At 45.4% G+C, this 11,119-nt stretch overlaps 1 pseudogene; it reads right to left on the bottom strand.

Annotated features, from left to right (window-relative positions):
• Nucleotides 1-290: 290 nt before the first annotated feature.
• Nucleotides 291-10,501, bottom strand: LOC131095393 (uncharacterized; annotated as a pseudogene).
• Between the last annotated feature and the right edge of the window lie 618 nt (nt 10,502-11,119).

The following is an 11,119-nucleotide window of genomic DNA, read 5'->3' as shown; positions in this document are numbered from 1 at the left end:
CATGAGATATACAAGTAGTCCTCTGGACTCATTCCAAAAGACATTGACCTGTTGGAATGAGTCCAGGGGAGGGCCACTGAGTTGACCACAGGGCTGGAACACCTCTCCTAGGAAGACAAGCTGAGTTGAGGCTGTTCAGCCCAAAGAAGCAAAGGCTTCAGGGAGATCTTATAGCAACGTTCCAGTACCTAAAGGGGCCCTATAAGAAGGCTGGAGAGGGACTTTTCACAAGAGCATGTAGTGATAGGACAAGGGGGAATGACCTTAACAGAATCACAGAATCACAGAATCACAGAATTTTCAAGACTGGAAGAGACCTATAAGATCATCTAGTCCAGCCGATGTTCTAACTGTTCAACTAGATCATGGCAGCAAGTGCCACATCCAGTCTTTTTTTGAATTCTTCAAGGGATGATGCCTCCACCACCTCACTGGGTAAATGATTCCAGTTTCTGACCACTCTTTCTGTGAAGTATTTCCTTCTTACTTCTAACTTACATCTAGCTTGACGCAACTTGAGACTGTGTCCTCTTGTTCTATCCATTGTCGCCCGGAGAAAGAGGCCGACCCCCAGCTCACTACAGCCACCCTTCAGGAAGTTGTAGAGAGTGATGAGGTCACCCCTTAGTCTCCTTTTCTCCAGGCTGAACAACCCCAGCTCCCTCAGTCTCTCTTCATATGGCTTGTGTTCCAAGCCCCTTATTAGTTTCGTTGCTCTCCTCTGGACACACTCAAGTAACTCGATGTCCCTCTTAAAGTGAGGGGCCCAGAACTGGATGCAATACTCCAAGTGAGGCCTCACCAGTGCGGAGTACAGGGGAAGAATGACCTCTCTGTTCCTGCTGGCCACTCCATTTCTGATACTGGCCAGGATGGCATTGGCCCTCTTGGCTACCTGGGCACACTGCTGGCTCATATTCAATCGACTGTCAACCAGCACCCCCAGGTCCCTTTCCACCTGGGCACTATCCAGCCACTCCATCCCCAACTTGTATCGGTACAGGGGATTATTATGGCCGAAGTGCAATACTCGGCACTTGGACTTATTGAAGCTCATCCCGTTTGATTCTGTCCATATGTCCAGCCTTTCCAAGTCTCTCTGAAGAGCCCTACACCCCTCTAGTTGATCTACACTCATTCCCAATTTGGTATCATCAGCGAAACTACTAATAAAAGACTCTAAGCCCTCATCCATATCGTCTATAAAAATATTGAACAAAGCTGGTCCCAACACAGACCGCTGAGGGACACCACTGGTGACTGGTCGTCAGCTAGATGTGACACCATTCACCAGCACTCTCTGGGCCCGGCCATCCAGCCAGTTCTGAACCCAGCAAAGGGTATTCCTATCCAGACCACGGCCAGCTAGCTTGTGTAGGAGTATGCTATGGGATACAGTGTCGAAGGCCTTGCTGAAATCCAGAAAAACAACATCTACAGCCTTCCCTGCATCCACTAGCCGGGTTACCTGGTCATAAAAAGTGATCAGGTTAGTTAGACATGATCTACCCCTCCTAAATCCGTGCTGGCTGGGTCTGATACCCTGGCCATCCTGCAAATTTTGCATGATGGCACGTAATATGAACTGTTCCATTATTTTGCCAGGTATAGATGTTAGACTGACTGTTCTATAATTGCCAGGATCATCCTTTGCGCCCTTTTTGTGAATGGATATCACATTGGCCAGCTTCCAGTCATCCGGAACCTCACCAGTAATCCATGACTGTTGGTAAATGATAGAGAGTGGCTTTGCAATCTCATTTGCCAGCTCTCTCATCACCCTGGGGTGGATCCCGTCTGGTCCCATAGATTTGTGAATGTCCAAGCATTTCAATAGTTCTATGACAGCCTCTTCCTGGATAATGTGGGGACCATTCTGTTCCCTAAAACCATCTACCAGTCCAGACGGATGGGAGTCTTGAGGGCAAGTCATCTTCTCTTTAAAAACCGAGGTAAAATAGGCATTAAACACTTCTGCCTTCTCCTCGTCTGTAAATACTAAATTACCACCTGTGTCCATTAAGGAACAAAGGCTGGTCCTACCTTTTTTCCTACTATTAATATATTTATAAAAACATTTTTGTTATCCTTGACAGCGGTCGCTATCCTGAGTTCAAACTGGGCTTTGGCCTCCCTAATTTTTTTCCTGCATACTCTAGCAGCCCTCTTGAATACATCCTTGGAGACCTGACCCTTTTTCCAACTCTGATACGTCCTCTTTTTATTCCTAAGCTCTTCCAAGATCTCCTTACCCAGCCAGGCTGGACGTTTGGCCCGTTGACTGATCTTTCGGGATACAGGAATGGTTTGTTCCTGCGCCTTCAAGATCTCTGCCTTGAAGTAAGCCCACCCTTCCTGAACTCCTTTATTTTTAAGGGCGGCTTCCCAAGGGACACTCTGAATTAATCTCTTAAACAGGCCAAAGTCCGCCCTCCGGAAGTCCAATGTACGAGTTTTACTCATGCTCCTCCTAATATCGCCAAGTATTGAAAACTCTATTATTTCATGATCACTCTGCCCTAAACGACCTCCAACCATCACATCCCCCACCAGCCCATCCCTGTTTGTAAATAACAAATCTAATGTAGTCCCTTCCCTGGTGGGTTCATCTACCAGCTGTAACAAAAAGTTATCTTCCATAGTTTCTAAGAATTTTCTTGATTGCCTCTTTACTGCTGTGTTAAATTCCCAGCAGATATCTGGTAGATTAAAGTCACCAACAAGAACAAGGGTTGATGCTCTTGAAACGTTGTACAACTGCTTATAGAATAGATCGTCGACTTCTTCTTCTTGATCAGGTCGACGATAACAGACTCCCAATGTGATGTCGGCGTAGTTGGCCTTCCCCTTAATTCTTATCCATAAACATTCGACACCTTCTTCCTTTGTTTCAATTTCAATGGCATCGAAGGTTTGCTTAACATAAAGAGCTACGCCACCTCCTCTTCTTCCTTTTCTATCTCTCCTGAAGAGTCTGTATCCAGCCAATGTAGTACTCCAGTTATATGAGTCATCCCACCACGTTTCCGTGATGGCAACTACATCATAGCTTTGCAGTTGTACCATGGCCTCCAGCTCTTCTTGTTTATTGCCCAAACTGCGTGCATTTGTATACATGCACTTCATCTGGGCAACTGAGTTCACCCCTATCTTACGTTTACAATTCTTGGGCCTGCTTCCAGTTAGCTCAGCTGGTTCCCATTCCCCCTTCAAGCTTAGTTTAAAGCTCGCTCAATGAGGTCTGCCAGTTCATGAGCTAAAATCCTTTTGCCCTTAACGGAGAGGTGTACCCCATCTGATTCCAGCAAAGAAGATGCTGTAAAAGTTTCGCCATGGTCATAAAATCCAAAATTATGTCGATGACACCAACCCTTAAGCCACTTGTTAATGATACGAATTTTCCTATTTCTTCCATCTTTATCCTCCGCCACCAAAGGGACTGAGCACATCACTACCTGTGCTCCTGCCTTGTCAATTACCTGACCCAGTACCCTAAAGTCCTTCCTGATTACCTTAATGCTCCTCTTCTCGATCTCATCACTGCCAGCCTGAATTATCAGCAGTGGATAATAATCAGAGGGCTGAATCAGTCCAGGAAGTCTCTCAGTAATATTTTGTACCCGGGCCCCAGGGAGGCAACAAACTTCCCTGTGGGATGGGTCTGGTCGACATATAGGACCTTCAGTTCCTTTCAGGAGGGAATCACCTACGACGATTACCCTTCTTTTCTTCTTGGTACTAGAGGTAATAACTCGTGTTGCAGGTGAAACATAATTAGGAGGTTCACTAGGCAGACAATTCTCTCCTAAACCATCTAGTTGTATCTCTGGATCCAATATCTCATACCTGTTCTGTAGTGGTACTTGGCTGGATGATGGAGGGGGGCAGATTTTTCCATTTTTACCCCTCACAGGGACCCATTCCCATTCCTCTTCATCCACCAAGTGCCCTTCTAGCGTCTGAGAGTGGGAGGCATATAAATCCTCAGTCTCTTGGTTAGTAACCTCCCTTAAAGATGATAGGGCTGAACTCCACCAATCTATTCCCCTTTCAGAAGGGAAAGCTAACCTGAAGGAGGGTAGGTTTAAATTAGATATTAGGAAGAAATTCTTTACTATAAGGGTGCTGAGGTGTAAATGACTGAGGCATGGACTCAGACTGGCAGGGAATCTGAATTGTTTATTCAAAGAAGCAAGCTAGCTTTATATACTTTTTCAAGACACAGTATTTCCTTATATGGTAATGCTCACTAAGTGACCTATCACACATTGCCACGTCAGCAACACACTTTCTTAATGTCCTTGTATGGGGTGATCGCATGGTCTTCGCTTGTCTGGCAGCTTCCGGCAGGGTCCTCTCTGCAGGGCTCTGCTGTGTGGCATCTCCTCCCCGCAAGATCAGGTGGAGACAAGCTTCTCTGTGCTTCTGCAGGTGTCCCACAGCCTGTAAATCAATTCTATCCTATCTCTCCCCACAATTCCCTCTTTTTTGTTTTATACAAACAAGAACTACAAACCAAAACACTCCTGTCCTGGTTTAGGGCAATTTTGGGAGAAAAACCTCTAAAGGCGTTTCCTCTAGAAAGCAAATCCAAGTGGACCCTCCCTCAACTGTTTCTGGAAAAAAGATTTCCTTGGAGAAAAGTGGAAAAAACTGTTTATTTAACAGGCAAAGCATTCACCAGCACAAAAAAAAAGAAAAAAAAAGAAAAAAAAGAACAATATTAAACAATAGAACCTCTTGCTGCTCCAAAAGAGATGACAAACTCACAAAGTCCCCTTCTTGGGCTGTAGCTTGGCTCACTTAGTCTCTTATCAGTCCCTCCGGTGCTGGAAATGCCACGGCCCAGGCCCAGCCTAGTGGGCCACAGGTGTGAGCTCCCAGTGCTCTTCTGGGTGTTCAGTCCAGAGCAGGTTTAAACAGGTCCAAAGAAAAGGAAAAACAACCTCACCGTCCAGGGAACTTCTCTGCCTCAGCTAGCTAAAGCTAACTAAAAGCAAAGGAGAGCTCTGTCCCCCTGTCTGTCCGTGTTGCGGACGACATAATCCAGGAGCAGGAATGTGGAGGAGTCAGAGAGTTTCTGAAAACAAATTCCGTGCTTCTTCTTCCCCCCTCTTTGCTTTCAGAACCAGTCTTAGAGGTGCAAAACTTATTTCTAATGAATGGGGATACGAGCATCATAAAGTCACCCCAGGTCAACTCTCAACATTAGAACATGTTTGGCCCACTGTCGGAACCAAAAAAGCGCCATTCATCTTCTTCCCTCAGCTTCTCCATGAGCTCACGATGAGGCTGGAGTAAACAAGGCTGGTCAGACCACTCTTGCAGGTACCCATTGTGGACTGGAATCTGTGGAAACACAAGCATATCTTCGCCCCCAGGGTATCAACAGAAAGGGTCCTTCCCATTTCTCAAGTACTTGAGCTTTTGCTATGTGAGCCTGTGATTCACAAAAATGTCATTGAACAGAGGTTAGGTCATTCTGAATGCAATTCAAAAAAGTAAGGACATGTAAGACTTTTGTGGGGGGAATAACCCATCTCTGCATGCCCTCTTTTATGTTTTAACAACTGTAATGTGAACATATTTCAACCAACCAAATTCAGGAAAATGTGTAACATAACATGCACTTCTCTTACTATAAACAGTAAAAATGTACATCTAATAAAACACAAGCACACACCAAGCAAAAATAAGCAAGGTAATATCTTCAACTGCCTAAATACTTTACCATCACCCAGAGTCTGCAATCGCTGGGGAGCTCCGTTTCACAATGAGGACCTGGAAAACTTTTTCTGGACAAAGTTTCCAAGTTTACCTCAAAAGGGGGTCCAGCTTTTGTAAGACTGAATCAGCAAGTCAAAGTACCTTGATTACACTTTTAGTGCAGAAACACCAGGATCTGATGGTATACTTTCCTAACCAGACAGGGCAAGAGTTTGGCCAGGGCCCAAGCATTGACTGGGAGGGTTTTCCTAAAACACCTACAAGCAAACCTTTATTAATATAAGTTGAGAAAGTTCTTGCAAATGAATAGGTAACATGAATGACCTATGAAACACCGAAGAAATGCATATAAGTAACATTAAATAATTATCTTACAGCTAATACCTTTTAAAAACTATGTATTAATGCAATCTGGATCCAGAAACATACTACAATCACAGTTGTGATATGTTGCAGAATGATCCGTTTGTCAGGGATGAGCCATTTGTCGGGTGCAGGGAAAACTCAGACGCTCAATATGAGTGTTCAACAAGTTCCGTTTATTGAAGAGAGCATCAGACACTTATACAGCAAGTAATAAGCTTATGAATATTCTGTAAGCCAAGCGATCTATTGGTTAAACTATACCATCAACTCTTCCTCATTCCTTTGGGCCTACATTCCCTATTTCCCACGTCTCTCTGTCTACTTGTTATCATACCCAGCTAGGCCCAAGGACACGCTATCTTGCAGGTGCAAGACTTGAAATTAACCACGGCCTTGTACTTTTCCAATCTCTAGTCAGCTAAATTCCCAAAAGTGATAAATATATTAGTGTTGTCTTTTACAATTGTTAGAGTGAATACTATGTGTTTTATAATGCTGACTTTTGTAAAAAAAAGTTTTGCAAAAGTTTAGAGTCCTTTTAATGTGAATGTTGGGTTGTGATACTAATGTTGGTGAAGAGTTGTTGTAATGTGTACATTTAACCAATGAAGGAATCAAAACCTGTTGAATGTATCGAAAAGTAACAAATGAGCACGACTAGGACAACTGCACATGCTCCAAAAAGGCAGGAAGGAGGAGGAACTATGTTAAAATGTTTGAATACGTATGACTGTTTGTAAATATGTATTCGGCTGATGCAATAGTCAGGGTATATAAGGGGTGTTGCTGTGTCAACTGGTGTGCCTATGGCTGGGGCTAAGCACCCAATGTTGTTCCTTTTGCTTTATTGACTTTGTCCCCTATTGTCTCTTATGAAATTTTCTTTAAATTTTAACTTAAGAGTGGGCTTTGTTTCTCACAATTGGGGTCTCGTTCCGTATGGACTCCTCGTCTCCATGGCCCTCGGAGAGTTCAAGTGAGAGGCGCACCTCACCGATTTTGGCGGCTCGGTTGGCTTCTTCTGGAATCATCAGCAATGGAAAGCTGACACCCTGTGGACAAGAAGGGACTCATAAAGCAAAAGAAAGGGGGAAGGATAAAGACTCCCTAAGAAACCGTGGTAACTAGCCAACAATTCTTGTGCATGAAGACCCGGACAAGAAAAGGGACTGTAAGTACTGTGCAGGGGGTGGTGTACAGGGGATTGACTGGTGTGTGTGTGAGACGTGGACTGGACCGTCCAGATCTGTGAAGCAAGTATGGATCTGTGTTTCTAGCTGCGGTTCCGTATCTCCGCGAGGAGACCGGCCAGCAAAGAGACGAGGCGAACGGCAAAGACTAAGTGATCCCCAGGGGTATCTGGGACACGGTCCCAGGGAGAGGTTGGACCCCTAATATAGAGACAGGAGAGGGAGCAATTTCCTAGGCAGTCCACTAGGAAATATTGGACAAGAGTAAAAGGCCCCGATTTCAAAAGGTTGCCAGATTGAGGGTTGGGGTCCATGAAGGCTAGGAAAATTTCTTCAGATGGGATGTGTGGAACTGAAGGCTAGGGAAATTCCTACAGACGGGAAGTGTGGATTTGAAGGTTAGGAAAACATCCTAAGGATCCTATATCCAAGAGCATTTGGGGTTGGCCAATAACATTTGAGGTATTGATAATATGCCCTAAATTAGAGCATTTTTACTTGATAAGTAATACCCACGGGTGAAGGTTAGCAAGTGATTTAAAAATAAAGGTACCTTATTGTTGTGTTGCCATTCTGTTATTATAGTGGAGTGAGCGAGAGTGAGAGGTGACGTGGACACAGAGTGAGTGCGGGGCAAGTGCCAGGCCCTATCTGCATTTCCTTGGCCCAGAGATGGGAGTGCCCAGAGAGGGGCAGAGAGAGTGACTGTGAGTGAATGAGTGTAGGTTATGTCAATTGTTATTTTGGAGTTTGGCCTTGTTGTCTGAAAGGAGCTGGATTGTGTTGCTGGAGAGGAAAGATTTTCTGTGCTTTGTGTGGGAAACAGCTGTGAGTAGTGGATGGTGTCCAAGATGCCAGGGGAGTGAATTAGAGCAAAGGAATAGGGATCAGGGACGAGCAGGTCAGGTCCCGGGAAGATGGGACAAGGAACAAGTCAGGTCCGAGGAAGAAAGGGAGCAAAAAGGCGTCGGCAGATACCCCTCAGGACAGTCCCCTAGGAATTAAGTTAGCTAACCGGGATAGTAATCCATGTACTAAAGGAAAAGATAAAGTCAAAATTATTTGGTATTGCATGATAGAGTAGACGAAAAAGGAAATAAGATCCAGTCATGTCTATTGGCTAGGTACGGGTCTTTTGAGGGTTGGATTTGTCAAGCTTTAAACATATTTGTAAATACAAAAGAACCTCTCAATCCTGAGGAAAGTGAATATGTCTCCTGCTAGACAGGAGAAATTTGGCCCCAGGGAGTAAATGTTTTTAAGGTATCAGAAGCCTCAGAGACAGAGGGAGCAGAAGAAAAGAAGGAAAAGAGGTGAGAACCACTAGAAGCATTACCCCTTCCGTACTCTCCCGCTGTAGTGAGAGTCCTATGTATTGGATAAGTGGGTCCTAGCTATTCTAAATGACCCACAGCTGCGAAGTCCTTAGTTGGGCAGCAGCTGTGGCTCGTAAAGATAACTGGGATAAAAGGGGTGGGTCAAGAGCCCAGGAGGAGCCCCTGTGAAAGCCATGAGGAACTGTGCTACAGAGAAGAGCTACATGGTAGAAAACCAGCTAGAAGGTATGGACTTTAAGAATATAATAACAACAGTATGGGACTCTAGAAATATGATAATAACAATAAGATAACAACAATTGGTGACCCCAGTGTGATGGAGGTATGCAGCCTGAGAGCTGTAGCAGCCTGAAGAGCTGTGGAAGTTAAGCAGAAGAACATAGCTATTGAATCAAGGAGCTGTGGCAGCCAGGAGCCGCGAGAAATGGCCTTTGAGCAAGAAGCTCTGTGTGTTGTACATGACCTTTGAGTCGTGGGGGAATGTGTATTGTACTTGTGTGTTGTATGAGGCCATTGAGTCTCGGGATAAAACATGTATTGTAATGCATATATTGTACTTGAACATCCATATTGTATTTGAATATATCTGTCAATAATAGAAAAAGGGGGAAATGTAGTGAGAGTCCTATGTATTGGATAAGTGGGTCCTAGCTATTCTAAATGAGCCACAGCTGCGAAGTCCTTAGTTGGGCAGCAGCTGTGGCTCGTAAAGATAACTGGGATAAAAGGGGTGGGCTGAGAGCCCTGGAGGAACCCCTGTGAAGCCACGAGGAACTGCACAACAAGAGAAGAGCTACATGGTAGAAAACCAGCTAGAAGGTATGGACTTTAAGAATATAATAACAACAGTATGGGACTCTAGAAATATGAAATACAACAAGGTAACAACATCCCGCTGCTCCAGTGGCCCTCACTGCTTCGCCGGCTCCCCCTTGTTGCCACGTGGCAGGATGGTAGAAATGCTGCAACCTTCCTCAAAGCTTCTCCTTCAAAAGCCGCTCGGAGTAAGGCCACGAGAACAGCCAAGGGCTAGAGAGGAGCTGCTCAGGAAGCTAGCAGTGTCCAACATGAATGCGGAATGCAAGAAAATTATAAGAGCATTCCCTCCAGACCCTGAACCCACCATTCAGCAAATGGTGGAAGCCTGTACCTGTCTCACAACTACAGAACATATAGTAGCCCTGGCAGTCAACAAAGGAGTAGCTGAAGCTTTCATAGCACAGAAGAAACAAAGTATGAAATGCTTTAAGTGTGGTGAACTAGGCCACCTCCAGGTGGAATGTGATAAAGACTTTTCGCAGAAACACTCCTCCACTGGTTGTCCCTGTGCTGCATGCCAAGACTGTAAGGAACATTTTAGACATTGTCCCTAGTTTCAATATCACCAGCAGGTCCAACATCATCTGTCTTACCAGCGGAACCAGGGAAACTTGTGACTGAGTGCAGGGCAGCTCTGCGCTATGACACCAAATGCCAAGCCATTCCATTTCTCTTTCCCCACCATCTCGGAGAGTTGAGGCACTGAGATATCATCTATGATGACACCTACTATGAGAAGGAGCGCCAACTCTCCGAGACCTACTAAGAGGATCAGGCAGAGACACAACGCATGCTGGTAAGCACCCTTTCCATCCAGTTTGATGATGAGGCGAGCTACCAAATTCCAACTGGTAAATTTGGACCTTCTGATGGACCAAGGGACGTTTTAATCATAGGGGACTCTATTAATGGACTGGACAGTTTACAGGTACTTCTGGAAGTCCAAACTGTGGGACCAAGGAATGAGATTACTGTCACTGTCTTATGCGCAGACCCACCTTGGTTTTTGTCTAAAGGCACACCCATCGCCCAAGCTGTTCTCATACCCACCTGGACTGACATGTTGCCGGAAAACCCTATGTTTTATTAGGCAGAGATTGTGGGCCAAGACAGAGCTCTTATAGAGTGTGGCTTGTTTAACAAAGGGGACAAAGTTATCTTCCAAGTGTGGCAGATACCAGAGCAGATGTGACCATCATTGCCCGCTCCGAGTGGCCACAGGGCTGGGAACTGATACCAAACAATGAAGTCATCTCTGGGATGGGAGGAGCTGCCACCTCTATGAGGAGTGTGGAGAGTTAGGGATATGCGTGCGGAAGAAATTGGGCTGTACGGTCAGTCAGGACACCACCCTCCCACCACCCCCCGTAGTCAGACCTTTGCTCAGTACCTGGCCACACCCAGCCGGACGTGAGCAGAAGGAAATGACACTGACCGCCCAAGCTATAAAAACCCTTGTGACCCCTCAATAAATGCCATTTGCTGTCCACCACGTTGGTGTCAGGAGCATATGGACCGAGTGACCCTGGGGTTAGGGCCACTGTGCCGGACTAAGAACCAGGTTGCCACGCCTTGAGAAGGCAACAGAGGAGCAAACGGACAATCCTTACTGAAGGACCTGAGGGTCAGGTTGCCACAGTAAGACCTTTCATAGTAAGGACACTTATCACCTTATGGGAC

The sequence above is a fragment of the Melospiza georgiana genome, chromosome W, assembly GCF_028018845.1.
Source record: "Melospiza georgiana isolate bMelGeo1 chromosome W, bMelGeo1.pri, whole genome shotgun sequence".
In the NCBI taxonomy this organism is placed as follows: Eukaryota; Metazoa; Chordata; class Aves; order Passeriformes; family Passerellidae; genus Melospiza; species Melospiza georgiana.
The sequence above is the reverse complement of the archived record's forward strand: the minus strand, read 5'-3'. Positions and strand labels throughout refer to the sequence as shown.